The sequence below is a fragment of the Arachis hypogaea genome, chromosome 2 (genome assembly GCF_003086295.3).
Source record: "Arachis hypogaea cultivar Tifrunner chromosome 2, arahy.Tifrunner.gnm2.J5K5, whole genome shotgun sequence".
In the NCBI taxonomy this organism is placed as follows: domain Eukaryota; kingdom Viridiplantae; phylum Streptophyta; class Magnoliopsida; order Fabales; family Fabaceae; genus Arachis; species Arachis hypogaea.
In genome coordinates, this window is record NC_092037.1 from 54,873,564 (window position 1) to 54,884,213 (window position 10,650).

The following is a 10,650-nucleotide window of genomic DNA, read 5'->3' on the forward strand; positions in this document are numbered from 1 at the left end:
GGGGATCCTGTGGGATCCACAGATCTTGAGATGATCCTGTGGGGTCCACAGATCCTGAGGTATCAAGGATTTACATCCCTGCACCAATTAGGCATGTAAAATGCCTTTCCATGCAATTCTGGCATTTAGACGCCGAAGTGATGCATGTTCTGGGCGTTCAACGCCCATGTGCAGCATGTTTCTGGCGTTGAACACCAGTTCCATGCTTGTTTCTGGCGTTCAGCACCAGATCCATGCTCTGTTCTGGCGTTGAACGCCAGCCAGATGCTCCTTATTGGCGTTTAAACGCTAGTAAGTCCTTCCTCCAGGGTGTGATTTTTCTTTTGCTATTTTTGATTCTGTTTTTAATTTTAATATTTTTTTCATGACTCCACATGATCATGAACCTAATAAAACATAAAAGAACAATAAAAAGAAAAATAAAATTAGATAAATAAAAATTGGGTTGCCTCCCAATAAGCGTTTTTTTAATGTCAATAGCTTGACAGTGAGCTCTCATGGAGCTTCACAGATGTTCAAAGCATTGTTGGGACCTCCCAACACCAAACCTAGAGTTTGAATGTGGGGGTTCAACACCAAACTTAGAGTTTGGTTGTGGCCTCCCAACACCAAACTTAGAATTTGACTGTGGGGGCTCTGTTTGACTCTACATTGAAAGAAGCTGTTCATGCTTCCTCTCATTACCAAATAACTTGGCATTTAGCTTCATGATGGCTCCTAGATATTGAGCAACTTGCTCTCCAGTTACATCTTCATCCTCTTCAAAGGAAGAATCGTCTTTAGAGCTCATGAATGGCAGAAGGAGGTTTAATAGAATCTCTATGGTCTCTATATGAGCCTCAGATTCCTTTAGGTCCTCAATAGGGAACTTCTTCTTGGTTGGGAGACGTCCCATGAGGTCTTTCTCATTGGGATTCACGTCCTCCCTTTCCTCCTTGCATTCGGCCATATTGACTATATCAATGGCCTTGCACTCTCTCTTTGGATTCTCTTCTGTATTGCTTGGGAGAGTACTAGGAGGAATTTTAGTGACTTTCTTACTCAGCTGGCCCACTTGTGCCTCTAAATTTCTAATGGAGGACCTTGTTTCACTCATGAAACTTAAAGTGGCTTTAGACAGATCAGAGACTATGTTTGATAAGTTAGAGGTGATCTGTTCAGAATTCTCTGTCTGTTGCTGAGAAGATGATGGAAAAGGCTTGTTATTGCTAAACCTATTCCTTCCACCATTATTAAAGCCTAGTTGAGGCCATTGTTGATCCTTCCATGAGAAATTTGGGTGATTTCTCCATGATGAGTTATAGGTGTTTCCATAAGATTCACCCATGTAATTTACCTCTGCCATTGCAGGGTTCTCAGGATCATAAGCTTCTTCTTCAGAAGATGCCTCTTTAGTACTGTTGGATGCATTTTGCCATCCATTCAGACTTTGAGAAATCATGTTGGCTTGCTGAGTCAACATTTTGTTCTGAGCTAATATAGCATTTAGAGTGTCAATTTCAAGAACTCCCTTCCTTTGAGGCATCCCATTATTCACGGAATTTCTCTCAGAAGTGTACATGAACTGATTATTTGCAACCATGTCAATAAGTTCTTGAGCTTCTGCAGGTGTTTTCTTTAGGTGAATGGATCCACCTGCAGAATGGTCCAGTGACATCTTAGAGAACTCAGATAGACCATAATAGAATATATCTATCATGGTCCATTCTGAAAACATGTCAGACGGACATCTTTTGGTCATCTGCTTGTATCTTTCCCAAGCTTCATAGAGGGATTCACCATCTTTTTGCTTGAAGGTTTGAACATCCACTCTACGCTTGCTCAACTTTTGAGGAGGAAAGAATTTATCCAAGAAGGCCGTGACCAGCTTATCCCAGAAGTCCAGGCTATCTTTAGGTTGTGAGTCCAACCATGTTCTAGCTCTGTCTCTTATAGCAAAAGGGAAAAGCATGAGCCTGTAGACTTCAGGATCTACTCCATTTGTCTTAACAGTCTCACAAATCTGCAAGAACTCAGTTAAAAATTGATAAGGATCTTCAGATGGATGTCCATGAAACTTGCAGTTCTGTTGCATCAAAGCAACTAATTGAGGTTTCAGCTCAAAATTATTTGCTCCAATGGCAGGAATTGAGATGCTTCTTCCATCAAACGACTTTGGTTTAGTGAAATCACCCAGCATCCTCCTTGCATTATTGTTGTTGGGTTCGGCTGCCATCTCCTTCTCTTGTTCGAAAATTTCAGAAAGGTTGCCTCTGGATTGTTGTAATTTAGCTTCTCTTAGTTTCCTCTTCAGAGTCCTTTCAGGTTCTGAATCAGCTTCAACAAAGATGCCTTTTTCCTTATTCCTGCTCATATAGGAAAGAAGAGAACAAGAAAAGAAAGAGGAATCCTCTATGTCACAGTGAAGAGGTTCCTTATTGTTAGTAGAAGAAGGAAGGGAATAATGAAAAGAGAATGAATAGTCTGGATAAAGAGTAAAGGTAGGGGCAGTGAATTGAGATGAAGAGAGGTGAAGAGAAGTGTTAGTAAGTAAATAAATAAATAGAATAAGATGAGAGATAGAAATTTTCAAAAATAATTTTTGAAAAGGAGTTAATGAATTTCAAAAATTAGGATAAGAAATAAAATTAAAATTAAAAGTTGAAACAATTAATTAATTAAAAAAAATTTGAAAAAGGAGGAGATATTTTCGAAAATTAGAGAGGGAGAAGTAGTTAAGTTGTTTTGAAAAAGATAAGAAATAAACAAGAAGTTAGTTAGTTGATTGAAAAAGATTTGAAAATTAATTTTGAAAAGATAAGAAGATAAGAAGATATTTTTGAAATTAAATTTTTGGATAAGATAAAATTTTTGAAAAAGATATGATAAAAAGATAAGATAAAATTTTTGAAATTGTGATTCGCCAAATTTTTTTTCGCAAGCTTTTACTTTTTCACTGCTTTTTCTTGCTTCAAGAATCAAATTTATGATTTTTCAGATTATTAGTAACATTTCTCTTTGTTCATCATTCTTTCAAGAGCCAACAATTTTAACATTCATAAATAACAAGGTAAAAAATATGCACTGTTCAAGCATTCATTCAGAAAACAAAAAGTATTGTCACTACGTCAATATAATTAATACTAATTTCAAGGACAATTTCAAAATTCATGTACTTCTTGTTCTTTTGAATTAGAAACATTTTTCATTTAAGAGAGGTGAAGGATTCATGGAATTTATTCATAGCCTTAAGACATAGTTACTACATACTAATGATCATGAAGTAGAGACACAAAACATAAACAAACATATAGCATAAAAACCAAAAAGAAAACAATAGAGAAATAAGAACAATGAATGAGTCCACCTTAGTGATGGTGGCACTTTCTTCTTGAAGAACCAATGATGTCCTTGAGCTCTTCTATGTCTCTTCCTTGCCTTTGTTGCTCCTCCCTCATTGCTCTTTGATCTTCTCTAATTTTATGGAGAATGATGGAGTGCTCTTGATGTTCCACCCTTAATTGATCTATATTGTAACTCAGGTCTTCTAGAGAAGTGTTGAGTTGTTTCCAATAATTGTTGGGAGGAAAGTGCATCCTTTGAGGCATCTCTGGGATTTCTTGGTGATGAGCTTCCTCATGCGTCTCTTGGGATCCATGAGTGGGCTCTCTTGTTTGCTCCATCCTATTCTTAGTGATGGGCTTATCCTCCTCAATGGGGATGTCTCCTTCTATGATAACTCCAGCTGAGTAACATAGATGGCAAATGAGATAAGGAAAAGCTAGCCTTGCCATGGTGGAGGACTTTTCGGCTATTTTGTAGAATTCAAGGGAGATGACTTCATGAACTTCTACTTCTTCTCCATTCATGATGCTATGAATCATGATGGCCCGATCCACAGTAACTTCGGATCGGTTGCTAGTGGGGAGTTGGAGTGTTGGATGAACTCCAACCATCCTCTAGCCACAGGCTTGAGGTCCAGTCTTCTTAATTGAACTGGCTTGCCTTTAGAGTCTCTTTTTCATTAAGCTCCTTCCACACATATGTCCATAAGGACTTGGTCCAACCTTTGATCAAAGTTGAACCTTCTAGTGTAGGGGCGTGCATCTCCTTGCATCATGGGCAAGATGAACACCAACCTCACATTTTTCAGACTAAAATCTAAGTATTTTCCCCGAACCATTGTAAGATAATTCTTTGGATTTGGGTTCACACTTTGATCATGGTTCCTAGTGATCCATGCATTGGCATAGAACTCTTGAACCATTAAGATTCCGACTTGTTGAATGGGGTTGGTCAGAACTTCCCAACCTCTTCCTTGGATCTCATGTCGGATCTCCAGATACTCATTTTTCTTGAGCTTGAAAGGGACCTCAGGGATCACCTTTTTCTTGGCCACAACATCATAGAAGTGGTCTTGATGGGCTTTGGAGATGAATCTCTCTATCTCCTATGACTTGGAGGTGGAAACTTTTGTCTTCCCTTTCCCTTTTCTAGAGGTTTCTCCGGCCTTAGGTGCCATCAATGGTTATGAAAAAACAAAAAGCTATGCTTTTACCACACCAAACTTAGAATATTGCTCGCCCTCGAGCAAGAGAAGAAAGAAGAAGAAGAAGAAGAAGAAAATATGGAGGAAAGGGAGAAGTGTGTGGTTTCGGCCAAGGTGAAGAAGAGAGGGTTGTGGTGTGTGAAAATGAAGAAGGATAGAGGGCTTTATATAGTGAAGGAAGAGGGAGTAGGTTCGGCTATTTAGGGTGGGTTTGGGTCGGAAAGAGATTTTGAATTTTGAAGGTAGGTGGGGTTTATGGGAAAGAGTGGATGGAAGTGAGTGGTGAAGAGGTGATGGGAAAGAGAGATTGAGGTGATTGGTGAAGGGTTTTTTGGGGAAGAGTGTTATTGGATTGTGTGAAGAGTAGAGAAGGTGAGTTAAGGTAGGTGGGGATCCTGTGGGGTGCACAGATCCTGAGATGATCTTGTGGGGTCAACAGATCCTGAGGTGTCAGGGATTATCATCCCTACACCAATAAGGCGTGTAAAATGCCCTCTGCATGCAATCCTAGCATTCAACGCCAGATTGATACTTGTTTCTGGCGTTGAACGCCAGCTTCATGCTTGTTTTGGGTGTTCAACGCCCATTTGCAGCATGTTTCTGGTGTTGAACGCCAGTTCCATGCTTATTTCTGGCGTTCAGCGCCAGCTCTCCTCAGGGTGTTATCCTGGCATTTAAACGCCAGGATGCTGCTTGTTTTTGGCGTTCAACGTCAGATTCATGCTCTATTCTGGCATTGAACGCCAGCCAGATGCTCTTTACTGGCGTTTAAACGCTAATAAGCCCTTCCTCCAGGGTGTGCTTTTTCTTCTGCTGTTTTTGATTCTGTTTTTAATTTTAGTATTTATTTTGTGACTCCACATGATCGTAAACCTAATAAAACATAAAAGAATAATAAAAGAAAAATAAAATTAGATAAATAAAAATTGGGTTGCCTCCCAATAAGTGCTCCTTTAATGTCACTATCTTGACAGTGGGCTCTCATGGAGCCTCATAGGTGATCAGGTCAATGTTGTAGACTCCCAACACCAAACCTAGAGTTTGGATGTGGGGATTCAACACTAAACTTAGAGTTTAGCTGTGGCCTCCCAACACCAAACTTAGAGTTTGATTGTGGGGGGTTTGTTTGACTCTGCACTGAGAGAAGCTTTTCATGCTTCCTCTCTATGGTTGCAGAGGAACACCCTTGGGTTTTAAACACAAGGTAGTCCCTATTCAATTGAAGGACTAATTCTCCTCTGTTAACATCTATCACAGCTCCTGCTGTGGCTAGGAAAGGTCTTCCAAGGATGATGCATTCATCCTCCTCCTTCCTAGTGTCTAAGATTACGAAATCAGTTGGGATGTAAAGGCCTTCAACCTTCACTAACACGTCCTCTACCAATCCATAAGCTGGTCTTACTGACTTATCTTCCATTTGTAATGAGAATATGGCAGGCTGTACCTCAATGATCCCCAGCTTCTCCATTACAGAGAGTGGCATAAGATTTATGCCTGACCCCAAGTCACACAGAGCCTTCTCAAAGGTCATGGTGCCTATGGTACATGGTATTAAGAATTTGTCAGGATCTTGTCTCTTTTGAGATAAAGTTTGCTGAATCCATGTATCTAGTTCATTAATGAGCAACAGAGGTTCACCTTCCCAAGTCTCATTACCAAACAGGTTCGCATTCAGCTTCATGATGGCTCCTAGATATTGAGCAACTTGCTCTCCAGTTACATCTTCATCCTCTTCAGAGGAAGAATAGTTTTCAGAGCTCATGAATGGCAGAAGGAGGTTTAATGGAATCTCTATGGTCTCTATATGAGTGATGAGCGGATAATTTGTACGCTTTTTGGCATTGTTTTTAGTATGTTTTTGGTATGATATAGTTAGTTTTTAGTATATTTTTATTAGTTTTTAGTGAAAATTCACTTTTCTGGACTTTACTATGAATTTGTGTGTTTTTCTATGATTTCAGGTATTTTCTGGCTGAAATTGAAGGACCTGAGCAAAAATCTGATTCAGAGACTGAAAAGGACTGCAGATGCTGTTGGATTCTGACCTCCCTGCACTAGAAGTAGATTTTCTGGAGCTACAGAAGCCCAATTGGCGCGCTCTTAACGGCGTTGGAAAGTAGACATCCTGGGCTTTCCAGCAATATATGATAGTCCATACTTTGCCCAAGATTTGATGGCCCAAACCGGCGTTCAAAGTCACCCTCAGAAATCCCAGCGTTAAACGCCGGAACTGGCACCAAAATGGGAGTTAAACGCCCAAACTGGCATAAAAGCTGGCGTTTAACTCCAGGAAGAGTCTCTGCACGAAAATGCTTCTTTGCTCAGCCCAAGCACACACCAAGTGGGCCCGGAAGTGGATTTTTATGTCATTTACTCATCTCTGTACACCCTAGGCTACTAGTTTTCTATAAGTAGGACCTTTTACTATTGTATTTTCATCTTTTGATCACTTTAGATCTCTAGATCATCTTTGGACACCTAGTTCTTAGATCATTGGGAGGCTGGCCTCACGGCCATGCCTAGACCTTATACTTATGTATTTTCAACGGTGGAGTTTCTACACACCATAGATTAAGGTGTGGAGCTCTGCTGTACCTCGAGTATTAATGCAATTACTATTGTTCTTCTATTCAATTCCGCTTGTTCTTGTTCTAAGATATCACTTGTTCTTCAACTTGATGAATGTGATGATCCGTGACACTCATCATCATTCTCACCTATGAACGTGTGACTGACAACCACCTCCGTTCTACCTTCGATTGGGTGAATATCTCTTGGATTCCTGATTGCACGATGCATGGTTGATCGCCTGACAACCGAGTGCTCGCCTGACAACCGAGCCAACCATTCCGTGAGATCAGAGTCTTCGTGGTATAGGCTAGAACTGATGGCGGCATTCAAGAGAATCCGGAAGGTCTAACCTTGTCTGTGGTATTCTGAGTAGGATTCAATGATTGAATGACTGTGACGTGCTTCAAACTCCTAGCAGGCGGGGCGTTAGTGACAGACGCAAAAGAATCGCTGGATTCTATTCCGGCCTGACCGAGAACCGACAGATGATTAGCCATGCTGTGACAGAGCATAGGAACATTTTCACTGAGAGGATGGGAAGTAGCCACTGACAACGGTGAAACCCTTGCATAAGCTTGCCATGGAAAGGAGTAAGAAAGATTGGATGAAGACAGTAGGAAAGCAGAGAGACGGAAGTGAAGGCATCTTCATGCGCTTATCTGAAGCTCCTACCAATGAATTACATAAGTACCTCTATCTTTATCTTTATGTTTATTTCGTTCATCACCATATCCATTTGAGTTTGCCTGACTAAGATTTACAAGATGACCATAGCTTGCTTCATACTAACAATCTCCGTGGGATCGACCCTTACTCGCGTAAGGTTTATTACTTGGACGACCCAGTGCACTTGCTGGTTAGTTGTGCGAAGTTGTGTTAATGCCATGGTATTGAACACCAAGTTTTTGGGGTTCATGACCGGGGATTATGAGAGTTGTGAAAAGTATTGTTCACAATTTCGCGCTATCAAGTTTTTGGCGCCGTTGCCGGGGATTGTTGAGTTTGGACAACTGACGGTTCATCTTGTTGCTTAGATTAGGTATTTTTTTTCTTCAGAGTTCTTAAGAATGAATTCTAGTGTTTCAAAGTGATGTTCTTATCATCACCAAAGCTGATTGATCTTCATCAATTTAGCTCTTGAATGCAATGTTCTGCTGAAGCTTGGCTAGCCATGTCTAATTCCTTTAGACTGAAGCTTTAGACTAACATTGCATGATTCCTGGAATTCTCATTAAGAATTTTGATACCTTTATTTTCTTTTCCACTTAATTTTCGAAAAACACAAAAAAATCAAAAAAAATCATAAAATCCAAAAATTTCTTGTTTGAGTCTAGAGTCTCATTTTAAGTTTGGTGTCAATTGCATGTTTTTGTTCTTCTTGCACTCATGCATGTGTCTTCATTAATCTTCAAGTTGTTCTTGATGATTTCTTACTCTGATCTTTGAATTCTCTTGACTTGAGTGTTTATGTGTCTCATATGCATTCTCATTTTGTTAGTGTCAGTGGTATACAAACTGCTAAGTTTGGTGTCTTGCATGCATTGTTACTTGATTCTTGTTGCATTTTGATTTTTCCTTATTATTAAAAATCCAAAAATATCTTTAATTTGTGTCTTCTCAAGTCAATAATACAGAGAATTGAAGATTCAGAGCATACTGCCGAGGAATTATACAGAAAAAGCTGAGCGTTCAAAACGCCCAGTGAAGAAGGACAGACTGGCGTTTAAACGCCAGCCAGGGTACCTGGTTGGGTGTTTAACGCCCAAAAAGGTAGTGTTTTGGGCGTTAAACGCCAGAATGTGTACCATTCTGGGCGTTTAACGCCAGGATGGCACAAGAGGGAAGATTCTGTTTTTCAATGCAATTTTTTTCAAGTTTTCAAAGTTTTTCAAAATCAAATCTTTTTCAAATCATATCTTTTCAATCATGTGTTTTCAAAATCAATTTCTTTCCTTTCTCAAAGATACTTGCTATCAATTAATGATTTGATTCAACATTTCAAGTATGTTGCCTTTTCTGTTGAGAAAGGTTTAATGTTTGAATCATATCTTTTCTTGTTAGCCAAGTTTTTAATTTTCAAAATCAAATCTTTTTTAAAAATGTTTTTCAAATCACATCTTCTCAATCACATCTTTTTAAAACTAATCATATCTTCTTAACCACATCTTTTTCAAAATAGTTTTCAATCAAATCTTTTTTATTTCTAATTTCAAAATCTTTTTCAAAAATCACTTGATTTCTTTCCCACTTTCATTTTCGAAAATTAAGTAATGTTTTTCAAAAATGTTTACAAAATTTTTCACTTAATTTTCGAACATCACTTCCCTCCTTCTCACATCCTTCTATTTATGGACTAACACTATTCCTTAATGCAAAATTCGAACTCCATCTCCTTTGATAAGTTCGAATTTTCTACTTCTGTCTTCTACTCTTCTTTTCCTCTGACACTTCAAGGAATCTCTATACTGTGACATAGAGGATTCCACATTTCCTTGTTTTCTTCTCTTTCTTATGAGCAGGAGCAGAGACAAAAGCATTCTTGTTGAGGCTGACGCTGAACCTGAAAGGACCTTGAAGAGAAAGCTAAGAGAAGCCAAAGCACAACTCTCTTTAGAGGACCTGACCGAATTCTTCAAGGAAGAAGAACTCATGGCAGCCGAAAACAACAACAATGCCAACAATGCAAGGAAGGTGCTGGGTGACTTTACTGCACCTACTCCCAACTTCTATGGGAGAAGCATCTCTATCCCTGCCATTGGAGCAAACAACTTTGAGCTTAAGCCTCAATTAGTTTCTCTAATGCAACAGAATTGCAAATTCCATGGACTTCCATTGGAAGATCCTCATCAGTTTTTAGCTGAGTTCTTGCAAATCTGTGACACTGTCAAGACTAATGGGGTTGACCCTGAGGTCTACAGACTTATGCTATTCCCTTTTGCTGTAAGAGACAGAGCTAGAACATGGTTGGACTCTCAACCTAAAGAAAGCCTGGACTCTTGGGAAAAGCTAGTCAATGCCTTCTTGGCAAAGTTCTTTCCACCTCAAAAATTGAGTAAGCTTAGAGTGGAAGTCCAAACCTTCAGACAGAAGGAAGGAGAATCCCTCTATGAAGCTTGGGAAAGATACAAACAATTAATCAGAAAGTGTCCCTCTGATATGCTTTCTGAATGGAGCATCATAGGTATTTTCTATGATGGTCTCTCTGAACTGTCCAAGATGTCTTTGGATAGCTCTGCTGGAGGATCTCTTCATCTGAAGAAGACGCCTACTGAAGCTCAAGAACTGATTGAAATGGTTGCAAATAACCAATTCATGTACACTTCTGAAAGAAATCCTGTGAACAATGGGACTAGTCAGAAGAAAGGAGTTCTTGAGATTGACACTCTGAATGCCATATTGGCTCAGAACAAAATATTGACTCAACAAGTCAATATGATTTCTCAAAGTCTGTCTGGAATGCAAAATGCACCAAGCAGTACTAAGGAAGCTTCATCTGAGGAAGAAGCTTATGATCCTGAGAACCCTTCAATGGAAGAGGTGAATTACATGGG

At 39.4% G+C, this 10,650-nt stretch overlaps 1 non-coding gene across 1 annotated transcript; it reads right to left on the bottom strand.

Annotated features, from left to right (window-relative positions):
- Positions 1–10,153: 10,153 nt before the first annotated feature.
- On the bottom strand, positions 10,154–10,261 carry LOC112763368 (small nucleolar RNA R71). Its single transcript, XR_003182864.1, has one exon. It is a non-coding gene; the product is annotated as a small nucleolar RNA R71 (small nucleolar RNA).
- Positions 10,262–10,650: the final 389 nt, after the last annotated feature.